Below are 12,889 nucleotides of genomic sequence, written 5' to 3'. Positions count from 1 at the left end.
AGAGAAAACCACTGGGGCTAGGGGAAAGGATAAAGATTTAACAGTCTGCTCGTAGTTCTTCCTCCCTTCAGCTCATGTGGTCGCCCTGCAGCACGGGGCACAGCCCTGACGGGTAATACTCCCGAGTCAATCGTTTGGAAGAGTTTTGAGCTGTAAATGGGCATCTTTCACTGAGAAAAGAGCTCCTGCTTCCTTTACCAACAAACCCCTGAAATACAAACTGACTAGAAAGTAGGTGTTACCAATCGTCATTGTAATGAGGATTGAGTTAAAACAATACACAGTCCCCATCAGTGGGACTTTGTATGCTTTCCTCACTCCCCCTGTGGTGTTGGGGAACCTTCAGGCACTACCTCATGGAGTCATGAGATGGCACAAAAATTGTAAGCAGAAAGTGAGTTTTGAGCCTTGATGTTTGTTGAGAAATAAAAAACTGAAAAGCAAGATTGTAATGGTTCAAAATGCAAAGCAGATCGTCCTACAAGATATTTTTCATAATCTTGGCATTTTAAAACCAGCAATTTACTGGGAGGTGATTGTACATAATCTGTTGAGAGAATTCCCGTGGTTTGGATGTTTCTGCATATTGATCCATAGTCTAAACCTGTCGTAATGGTTTTTAACAGATAAAAAAGTATCTTTCTTGATCAGTCCCATCTTCAGCTGTAGTGTTCCTACATCCTAAGCCAGAAGATGGCACTACAGGAATAGCTATTCCTACAGACAGGCCTGCCTGAAAGGAGTCTCGCCCTCTCGAACGATGTGTTTTCAGGGTGACGTCCTGGCAATGCAGAGAGCTGGCTGTCTGTACTTAACAGCCAGAAGCACCCGCGTTACAAAACCAGTTGCAGCCTGAAAACTTGTACTGTTTTTTTCATTTGGGAGTCTGATCTCATATTGTATCAGAGTAGGCAGGAGGGAACGATAGAGGGGTAGTTGAGAGGAAAGAAGTAAAACAGAGCTTGGTGGGAATTACTGAATCTGAGTGCCCAGAGGTAAGATTTGGCCGTGCCTACGAGGTGCCGTCAGTAGAGCCTCCTAGGGAGTGCCCTCCTTGGGCTGGCGTGGGTTCCAGGGTGAGCCCAGAGCCTTGGTCTCAGGTCTGTAGCAGGCAGGAGGCTGACAGGGAGATCGACATTCCCAGGGATGCCCTGGTCACCCAGTTTACAGTCTTGGCGGCTTTGTTGTACCAAGAAGATCTGGCAGGACATATCCCATCACCCATGTAAAGTGATAAGGGAGCTGAGAGATGATAGATCCTGCCCTAAGCCACAGAAAAGCGAACTTTGTCCAGGTTTCAGGTATCAGTTCTTGGTATAAGGAAATGCGTCAAACAGACAGTGGGCAAACAGATTGACATCTTTCATACCATTTTTTTGGGAAGAAGGGTGATTGTAAAAAATTGGACGTTAAGAACAATGATTTTTTTTTTTAATACACATGCTTGCAGAAAACACAGTAGAAATAGATACCACAGCAGGGTAGAGACTGCAAATGCGTTGTTGGTCTCCTTCTAGATGCTGTTTCCAGTTTAGAATTGTGCTTTTCTTACAGCAGCCTAATGAGACTTTACAGATACACAGCATAGCCAGGGTTAAGTGACAGTGGTGTACACCTTCCTAGCACAGCCTGGTCCCTGCACCTCCATTCCCCATGTGGGCACAGTCACAGGGTGAGTCTCTAATTCTGATTTTCCCCCCTCTTCATGGTGATGCTTCCTCTTTGTTATGGTCATCTCCTATACCAGTAAATGGCCTGTGCGTCCTTCCCAACCTCTGGTATCGGTGGCTTGGGAGCGGGATACAGTTTGCCATATGTTATTGGGTGTAAATTCTGTCAAATTGGTAGCCCTCCTGCTCTCGTATTGTGTGGTTAGTGGTAGACTTTTTCCTTTGAGGCTCAAACTGCTAGAGCTGTGTTACGCTGGTAAACACTGTATCCCCAGTCATGCCCAGCACTAGCAATATCCACCCCTCTTGTCTTAGAAGTGTTGCCAGCATGATGTAAAGACACCAAGTCAGTGGGTTCATGTACAGTGTTACTGCCCTGACCTGAGGACTCTGTGACATTTAGGCTTTGTTACACATTGGTTTGGTTGAACAGTCTCTTTTGAGTCACCCATTTATGTTCTTTTTTTATGATTTCCAGTGTTAATAGGTCATTGCTACAGCTGGAAAGGATCTGTATTCTCTTCAGTGCCTGCTTTGTTGGGAACAATGTCTAACCTGTTTACTACAGTGAGTGTAATTTAAAGCATTATCTTGCTGAAAAAAAAAATGCACATGGCCTTGCAAGATACAAAGTTATCAAATAAGGGAGTTGTAGGTTACCTGGAGAAAAAGTGTTCACATGAAACTCTGTGGGTAAGACAGTCTGAAATGAAATTTATTTTGGTTTTGGTCAAACTTAATGTCCTGTTGTTCACCTGAGGAGTATCTGTTCTCCAGACGTGAAGACTGTACAAGTATATTCGGGTCAGAACAGTCATATAAAAGAAATTATCCTTTTTTAGAAGAGATATCCTTTACTGTCTTTCATTTCCACTGCAAGTAAAAGAAGTTTTAAAGGAATTAAGCAAATAAATCTCATTGCATGCATTTTTTCTGTCAAATAAGTCACCTACAACTCTCATTGTGTATTCCTGAGCTGGGATATCATTAGTCCTATTACATCTGCAGCAGCATCTGTTGCTGTGGAAGAGTGTTCTCCTCCAGGGCTAGGTGTGTTGGATTTGGTTTTGATAACAGACAACTTAATGTGGAAAACTACCTGTTAATGCAGCCCTTGGATGCAAATGTCCTAATTTTTCTCAGAGCTTTGCCTGTGCCATTGGCATGTACTGGCTTTTAAATACTTTTTGATATCCAAAGTATAAATCTGAAGTGGAAGAACTGTTTATAGGTATGTTCTTCTTGGCTGATCAGTCATTCAGAAGAGATCCTCTGACAGCTGGTAAACACCATGTGCAAGCCCTGAAGGTGGTTTCTGCCAGATGGCTGTCTATGTATTTGGATAATAGAGACTCCTGTTAAAAGAGCTATGGTTATGCGTATTCCTCTGCCTTGATACATGTGATGGTGATACTGTCTGTAAAGCCAAGCTGCATGGTCTGACTAGAAGTTTTGAAAACACAACAAGGGCCAGCACTGACCCCTCTCACAAAGCGCTTTATCCCCTTCTTAGACTATCAGTCTGTGTTGCAAAGAGCGTGTCCAACTATTCATGTCTGATATGAATAGCCTAGAGGTTTGGTTTCTGAGTAGGTTATTTAAAGTTTATGTGCTGTCTTCTTTCAAGAAGAACCCAGGTGCCAATTTAGCATGTCTGCCCATCAGGGGACCTGCATGTTCTTTGTCCAACTTTTTATGTTGGCATTATAGTGCAGGGCAAGCTGGAATAAAATGCCGAGCTCTCAGCTTACTTCTCCTTTGATACGTGACTCTCCTTAGTGTGCCTTTGCATGGGGTCACACAGTGTCAGTCATGTGGGTCCGTGATGATGTGACAGAGAGAGATGGGCTGCAGCTGATGCATGTGCCTTCAAGTGGGCCTCCCCTCAGGGCATGGGCCCCTGGTAACCAGCTCTCGTTCCTCCGTCCTGGCAGAGCACCACAATTGCTCTCTCGCTCTCTGACCCATGTGGCATATAAGCACACCACTACCAGGAGAGCCAGCTCCTTCAGCGTGTGCCTTGGAGCACCAGAGAGATGCCACAGCCCTCCAAGACCTGCGTGTGAGGCAGGGAGAGGGACGCAGGGGTCAAGTGTGTGAGTCTCATGAGCTGAGAACGTGACTGGGCAGGCCTGTAGACGATGGTGGACAGTGATCTCTCACCATGGGACACCACCTGTTTTCCTCAGGTCTTTTAACTTCAAGCTGTTTTAAAAGGGTTGTCAATCTAGGGTGCTGGCCGTCTTTGTTAGTCGGATAGCTGTCAGCAGTGGCAGTACTGGTTTGGAGCAGGACTGTATGAGTTGCTCAGTAAATTATTTCAAAATCAGTTCTACCAAAGCTCAAGAAAAGCAACTGTTTTGGGGAGCACTCCAGTGAAGGTGGAAGTTACAGACTGAAGTCCTGGTTTCCTCTGTAGAATTTAAGTCCAGTACCAAAGAAGGAAACTTCAGCTACTCAGATGTTCATCAGTCTGTGTTCACTTTAGCATGTGGCACAGGATAAAAGTTCTCAAAGATGGCTATGAAGAATTCAAAATTTCAGCAAAGTTTGTCTTGATCAGAGCTGTTGTACTATGTAAATCAGCTGCAGACCATTAAAAATGAGCTTAATTTTCAAGTAACACAGATCAGAGCAGCAGATTGTGAATGTAAAAGGCACATAAAGGTATTCACTGGACACAGCAAACCTTAATATACTTAAGGTATTGCTGAAGGTTGAAATTATTGTGTGAATTAGGGCTCTGCAAATACAGCATTATCTTCTAGAACAGGGCTACTCCCTGTATGTGTAATCAGTATTGTATTTGTATAAAGACAAAAATAGACTTCTGTCCTTTTTATTATATCAAAATTAAAGTAAGTGGCATCCTATGTGGTGGAAACAAGCCCTTCCAAAACTGTTTTAAAGTGTCTCTGTTCCAGCAGTATTGATGCTTATGGTTTCAGACTTCATGTTTGGTATTTGGGAGAAAGCTGCTCCATTTGGCTTCTTTCACAGAGCTCAAATGATAAAGGTAACACTGAGATCAGCCCTCATGAATTACTTTTTGTTTGTAAGTGCCAAGTAACTTTGATGTTAGGGTTTCCTAAATCTGTAGCTTTTCTGCTCTTTTAACATAGTTTTTTTATGTGCAGAATACATATGTATCATTTCAATTAACAATCACTGGGGGTTTGGATACAGTAGCTCTAACGAGCTACTCAGCATTTTCTCCAGAGGTCTTCAGCTGAAATCCAGCCTAACTCAGCCATTAACCAAAAATATTCTCACCAATTCAGAGTTGGTGTTGTTGAAAGGAGCTTGAGAGGTCTTGGTTTCAGCTTGCGGTATGAACTCATTCCCATGCTTTGTGCTAATTGTTTTAGAGACCAGGAGCTGTTGATCAACCATGGCTGTACCTATTAATCTAAGCAAATATAAAAGTAAGTTTTCTTATTCCCAGCTTAGCAAGGGGCTAGAATAGAATTGGTCTTTATGTAAGAGTAGCACCAAATTTGGCAGAAATAGTGTGATGGAAGCTACTACCAAATTGGGCAAATTAGTGTAATGGGTTTAATCTGCACTGAGGAAAGAAGGATTTCTGTAACAGATGCTTTGCTCCTTTCATAGCTGAGCACCACCCTTGCACAGGTGTAGGTGTTGAGCTCAGAGGATATAGAAAGGTATGGTGGGACGGTTGCATTACTATGGTGGTGATTAGTAAGACTGCCTTGTAATTTGAGGGCTGTACTCTGAGTTTGTGTAGATACTGGCTTCTTTTCCTTGCATGGCTTGTTTCACAACCTTAGCAAACTTGCCAAGAAGGTAGATAAGTCTTGCTCATCTGAGACAGTGTTCTTGCTATGCGTGGTGTGGCCTATACGGGTACAGCTAGTTGCTGGTTGTTATTTCATCAGGAATGTGCAAGAGCTGCAGTAATAATATGAACCCTTGCTCAGATATCTTCTTGAATGATTAAGGAACAGACCAGAGGAAACCTTGTAAGTTAAACAAAGGCAGAGGTGTTTTATTTGTTGTATTCTAAAAACTAACTTATTTTTTCAGATATACAAGAATGTTACAGATAATAAACTCTGAATTGAAACCCCTTTTTAAACTAATGAGGCAGTTAATGAGCACTGTCATTTTCATGAAGGAGAACAACTTCAAAAACTGTAGTGTTCAGTATAGCATGGAGTAAAAAACTGGATCTGTTTTTGTCAAAGAACCAAAGAAAATGCCTTCCTGAGCAAACAGTCTGGAGGGCTGATATTTGGGAAGATAAAAAAGAAAACTTCTTTTGTTTTTGTGTTTCTGAATTGGTAGAGCTGAGGAGTATAATAGCTGAAGGTGTGAACATAAACTGCCCATCCCCAATTTCCTCTGGAGTACCATGTGTACACAGTGTTTCTGTTGTTCCTTGAATGATACCTAGTTTAGTTTAGAATATAGTTTAGAATATGCACATCTTTTGTAACGAGAGCATAGGGAGCAATTAACCCTTTACCTGGAAGGAGGTGTAGCTTTCTCTTATTTTTGATGGGGTTTTGGGATTCAGTGGAGCATGTGTTTGCTTGAGCCTTGGAAAAGAGTTTAGTTAATGCGGCCTGAGAGCCTGGAAAGAGGAGAAGAGTTAACAGGGGCTGAGAGCCTGGAAAGAGGAAAAGAGCTTAGTTAATGGGGGTCGAGAGCCTGGAAAGAGGAGCTTCCCATCAGAGAAAAGAGACCATTTGAGTCCTGAGTACCCGGAACTTTGGAAAACAGTCTAGAAACTTTGTTTGCTTACTTTGGGAAGTGGATCTCTACAGTATTCTGCACTTTAATGATGGAGTGGATGACAATTTCTTTTTTAGTAGCTATTTTAAGGCCTTATTCTGTCATAATTTCTTGTAAGGCTTTAAAACTGACCCACAGGCACTCTGTAGCCTTTCTCCAAGCATTTAGTACTATGTGGTGTCCCCAGACACGCTAAACTTACTGCAGGGAGGATGAGGGTTATGTTGTTATGACTAGCTAATTAGCTAGGTTGTAGGAAACTAAATACCACCATCCTCACTGTAGCTGTGGGCAGAGATGGTCACTGTCATGCTGCTTTGAAGTGTATGCAGAGGATGTGAAATGAAGGAGACATCTGATAGGGGGGTTGGTGATACTGAAGTTTAACTTTTGAGGTTGTGAACTCTGTGCTATACTGACCTTCCTAGAAGCTATACCTGACTGCAGGGTTTCTTCAGTATTTTATCTTTCTTTACATCCTATTGTGAAAATTTAAGCATGGTTATGCTGTAGAGATTTTTAAACAAACTCATGCAACTCTGCCAGTTCTAAAAAAGGCTTTGAACTAAAAAATACTTTTATTCTGAAAAGGAATTTTTTTTTTTAATTGGTCTTATCACAAGGCTTCTTCTCCTCAGAGCAAGTATTCCGTGGATCCCAACTGCAAGCCTACGTGAAGTGTGAATCGAGTTTCAAGTTGAAAAGCCCCTAAATGTGATTGGCTTAAATATATGGGAGTTATTTTTCCCCAAATGTAACAAATTATGGGTGCTTTGTTACTTCACCTTTTCACTGATAAGCCTGCTTCAGAAGTTTCATGGCAACCATGAGGGAGAGATTTACTCTTTTTATTCCATGGGATGCCTGGGGTTCACTTGTGATCTCTTGGTCCTAGTAGCAGAGCCCTGGAAAAATAATCTCAAGTGTGGCCAGACCTGGTGAGGTAGAAGCAGTGTTATGCACTCCACTTCTGATTCTCTTAAGGATCTGCCTTCATGGCAAATGGGTGTGACCTGTACTACATGGCACTGTCCTGCTAGGTATGCTCAAAAGAGGTTGGAAATTGTGCAGACCTGCATGCTCTGATGTAGACCAGAGGCACAGCAGTCCGTCCGTTTTGCTGCCTGGCATACAACTGGGAGGTGAGAAAGGAAAAGGTCAGCACAGACAGCAGTGCACTGAAGAGAAATGCTCCAGATGGCTGTAGAGGACATAACTGAGGAGCCACCATGAGGTGCTGCTTCTGTCACTGGCTTTCTGAAGACTTTGTGCTGTCCACCTGTCCTGCTACCTCTCTTAACGTGCTCCTCATTGTCCAGTTTCACTCAGGAGACCAGGAACAAGCCAAGTGAGCTTCAGTGGATGTTTGTGAAGGGGCAGCAGCTGAATTCCCTTGGAGCCGTGCTGCTGGCTGCAGTTCTCCCTGTGACATTTCTCTGTGCCTAAATGCCTTTCATCCAGCAGAAGACTGTACACCCTTAAGGAAATAAACAGTGTATGTAAACTATGAAGACACAGTAAAAATGAATTAGTCTGTTTGAAAGTATAATGGCAAACAATAATTATCATTGCTGTTTCTTTTAACCAGCAAGAACAATCTCTCTTGAAATACTTTTCATGCTGCTGAGGAAATACAAGCATGCGTTTTTATTGTTTTTCTCAATCTCCCTCATTCATTTCTTAGTGGAAGGCCTTTCCAGAGGATTGGCAATAGCCTTTCTTTTACAACAAAGATTGATTTAGGAGTCCTGCTACCCATTATTGCGACATTGGTGGAGAAATGAAATGTTTATGAACTAATCTATACCATCCTCCCAAACCATAGATTTTGGTAATGGAAGGTTCAGTTTAATGCTCTAATAAACTGTGGTCTGATATGTACTGTGACAATCTAGAAGGTGGATATGAGAGTGAAATTTTATATTTTCAGCAACATTTCTGACTTAATTTTGAAGTAAATGTAAGTACCTGGGTAAATGGGAAAGTATTGCATTTTTCATTATAGAATAAATGAGAAATAATAGGTTATTAAGGAAGCATCTTGTCCTCATTACACATGTGAGCACTTGTATCCCTACAGAAGTCAGTCTCCCTGGCATAAGAAGGGTGTAGATTTAAGACTACAGCAGGACTGCATGGACAGTAAGATAGTATTTGGAAGAAGACTGTTTGAAGGTGTCATGTTTAAAGCCCAAGATTTGGTTGAAAACCTCCTGAAGTGGAACAATTGCTCTTGTAATAATGGTATGAAATACCATAAGAGGGGAGCTATGTGAAAAGGGAAAAATTTTGGCATGGAAGCAAGTTTACATCACTGGGAGGGTTACATTTGTGGAGTTTGTTCAGACAGGAGTGTTGTTCGCACTGTAGCTTTTTGATACCTCTATACTAATGTACAGAAGATGGATAGGAAGGCTGAGAGGGCTTAATGATGTGAACAGCCAAGTTTGCCTGCCAGAAAGAGGACATCTTTGCTGAACTTTTTCTTGGGTTTTCCATCACAGCATGAGGATTGGGGCTGGCAGATCTGTGTGAAGCACCCAGGTGATGTTATATAGTGATGTCAGGCACCTCTCAGGGAGGACATAATTGCATGTTGCTGCTGTGTAGAAGTGTTGGAGATGTCTCCAAATCGATGGCAAATCTTCAGAGCCTTGGGCTGATGCTATGAGGTGACAATGAGTATATGCGCTGGCTCCTGCGGTGTTAGGGTCAATTAGCACACTTCCCATTCCTTCTTGCTCTAGGGGAGAGTGACTGTTGCTGTGCCTTAGTTTCTTAGTCTGTAGGTGGGAGGGAGAAATGGCCAGTGTCTAGCAGCTCCTGGGAGTGAGAAAAGAAAGCTACCCAGTGAGGGTTGTGAGGAGACATGTCTGAACAACCTTTACCCAAATGAGCTTGGGACAGTGGGTGGAGCATGCTGTGTGCAACACTCGGGTGCTGTAAGACCAAGCAAATCACTCCTGATGCATCAGGCATGCCTGAGCGCTTTGTTGTCCTGGATAAATGCCCATTTCTGTCCACCTGGTCTCTTGTTTCTGCACAGAACTGCACCAACCACTGGCTGGAGTCCATTCTTCTAAAGTAAGTTAAAATCTAGTCCAAGACTAGGGAGAACATTGTTAGAGTCTAGAGACAGTTCTTCCTTTTAAGAGCACAGTGTCTGTGTTTTTGACACTCAACTCCTGCATGTAAGAGGAAATCACCTGTAATGTGAGTGGGGCAACAGGGACAGGAGGCTGTGCCTGATAGTCTCTTTGGTGGCGGTTGATACTGTGGACAGCTCTGAAAGCCCATTTGGGTTTGGGATATCTCCAAAGCAAAGCACTGTGAGTAGCACAAAACAGCCTCTGCCTTTTCCTAGCTGAGGATCCAGACTCTCGAGTGGTGCTAGACAGAGGGGAGCTGCTCCTCTTGCAGTCCCCTGCTGTCTGAAATCTGTCCTGCTTGGTGCATATGAATCCCCTCTTGGGGGGATGGTTCTCAGCTGTCCCTGGCCTGTCAGAAACAGCTGCAGGGGCATCTTTGTTCATATGTGTGGTGGTAGCTTGCTCTCAATGAATACAGCCTGTGTCAAGAGCAGAATTACATTCCTGGGCTCGGTGACCACCTCTCCTCAATTGTTCAGACCTTTCCGCCCTGGTTTTGTAGGGTACCTGCTCTACAGTGCTGCTTGCCATGTCCAGTGTGGCATACCAAGGACCAGTGTTCTGCAGCTTGACCTTTCTCTGGGGTTTTCGCCCTGCTCCCGAGGAGTTAAAACTGTCAATCACATTGAGTAATGGAAAGTATGTTCATTAACAATGTTCTATTTAAAATACAAAGCAAATGTAAAGATAGCAAGAGGTGTCAGATGACAGGGACTGAGAGTTACTTTTTCCATTCAGAGCCTAAGCAGATGCAGGGCATCCTTCCCCAGCTGCCGGGGTCTTCAGTTCCTCCGGGTAACGGAGCTCGGTCATGGGACCGCAGTGCCGTGTGGACTGCGGTGGTACTTGTGCAGACTATTTCTTTCCTTAGGTGAACAAAAAAATATAAGAGGAAGCCACCTTTTTTGAGGAGCATTCCCCAGGATTGGAGCTCTGAGAGATGCTTGTCTTACTAGTATGGAGACAGTAGGTTGAATCAAGTTCAACCTTTAAATGTTTTTGAGGCAAAGTAGGAGGTTTCCCTGCTCTCCTACAGATGAGGCACCAGAGCTGTTTAGGCATTTCCAAACTGTGCTTTCAAGTTGGGTATCTTTTGGATGGGATTTATTGATGGAATTAAAGCTGACCAAAAGAGATCTGGGTTTGGTGTTGTTTCTCAATTAAAAAACCCATGTCACTAAATTTCCAAAAGATCTTGTTTCTACATTTTATAAATAAATAAATTCTGATTCTCTTAAGGATCTGCCTTCATGGCAAATGGGTGTGACCTGTACTACATGGCACTGTCCTGCTAGGTATGCTCAAAAGAGGTTGGAAATTGTGCAGACCTGCATGCTCTGATGTAGACCAGAGGCACAGCAGTCCGTCCGTTTTGCTGCCTGGCATACGACTGGGAGGTGAGAAAGGCTGTCACTAGCTGAAAGAGGCTACTATATAAGGAGTTTGCCCTTCTTTATAAATTACTGAATTATTTAAGATCACCCCAGAATGTTTTTGTCTTACAAGACCATGAACATTTTTTCAGATATTTGTTTCTGTCTAAATCTGAGGTGGGGATTTTTAAAAATTACTAAAACCTTTGGATAGCATAAAAATCCATTCCCTGTGCAGCTCTTTGAGACTTAGTCTCAGTTTAATGGGAAAGGAGTATTCTCTTCATTTTCATCTGTTTTGTCTGAAAAAAAGATCTCTGCTTTAATTTTTGAGGAGTAAGAGTAATGTAAGTAACATTGCCTTGATTCTTTGTAATTAGAGTTCAGAGAAATACTGTCAGTCTGGTTATATCTCATAATCTGGCATTTTGTTTTAAACAAAAATATAAATGTGAGTTTTTTAAAATGTGTGGCTTAAAAATCTGTCTGCTTCTGCACTGATGAGAAGTCATCCCATTTTAAGACATCTGGGCTTGGGCCCAGATATTTTAGAAATTAATAAAACTTGAAAGTTCAGAAAGGACAATGTGATGGAAATTTCAGCCTTTCCTTTAGGGCTTCATCCAACCTTGGGCTAGGCTGGTTCTGTGACTACGTGACAGGGCAGTGTAACTGCTGACAGCATATGTGGTGAAACGTTGTTTTAGTTTTTGTTTGTTTGCTTTCCCACCAACTGAGATCCACACTTTTTTGGAAAGAGGAACCTCTTGGAGCATGTGTGTCTAGGCAGTATGTCGAGAAACAGTAAGGGTGTCTATCAGTCCCTTGAGAAATGCTCTTCAGGCCGAGTCCCTGCAGATAACTTGCTTTAATGTATCTCACACTTTTTTTCACTGCCCCTTTAGAATAAGGTTAAATAACAGCTTCCTTTTTTTTTTTTTTTTTTCTATCAAGGATTTTTCCCATTGTGCATATAGCAACCACAACCCCCTGTAAACTACCTGCTGGCATAAGTCTCTGGGGAGGGTATAATTCAGAGATTCATTTGGCCCTGTCTACCAGCATGGTGAGGGTTTAAACAGGATTTATTTGGGAAGCCTTGGAAAAGAGACAGCTGCAGTTTCAATGGCTGCAGTTTATTCTGGTGCCAGCCGCCCCTGCTGTGCACTGCTGCACCTGTTGACACTTGAATTACAGTCGTTTTGTGCATAGTAATTTAATAAGGTGAAGTCAGATTTTAATAGAACAAGCTGACACTCAGATGGGGATTAAGGCGGTTTCGTGAATGCTTAAGGAAGCGTTTAAGGATAGGAATGTGCAGGTAACAATAAATCCCTGAGAGATGGTTATTCCCACCATCACTGCAGAAGAGCTGACTGGGCTCCTTTCACCATGGCCCAGGGAGTGATGGCCCCAGGGCCCATTCCCACATACAGAGCCTTTCAGGGTGGCTGATATTCACGACTGCTTTTTCTAGTTGTCCATAAAGCTATAAATACAGGTGGTATCTAGGATCCTTTTTAATAGTGCTGTGGACCTGCTGTTGCAGCATTATGGAGCAGGTTTTGCTGGGAAGAGTGGCTCTGCGTGATCCCCCTTTGCATCAGGGCCACCCTGCTGGTTTTGGGTCTTGCCTGGTGCACCAGGGCAGGTGCCACCTTGGGAGCTACTCTGACACAAGCTACTGGGTCTCCTTCTCCCAAAAGTGCTGATGGAGGTGGCAGTTTCCTAATTACTACTTCTCCCCGTCCCCAAAGAAAACACTTTTCATTCAGATTAAGTAGAGTGACCTCCTGGAGATGTCTGTTTTTTTTTTTTTTTTTTCATAAAACTTTATTTTGTGAAATACAGTATACAGAGAAAATAAATTAAGTGCTGAGTGCTGCTTTGAGTGGGTTTGAACAGCTTTAGAGGAAAAAAAGACTTTATAGCCACAAAG

The sequence above is a fragment of the Strix uralensis genome, chromosome 6 (assembly GCF_047716275.1).
Source record: "Strix uralensis isolate ZFMK-TIS-50842 chromosome 6, bStrUra1, whole genome shotgun sequence".
Lineage (NCBI taxonomy): Eukaryota > Metazoa > Chordata > Aves > Strigiformes > Strigidae > Strix > Strix uralensis.
This window is presented reverse-complemented; position numbering follows the sequence as displayed.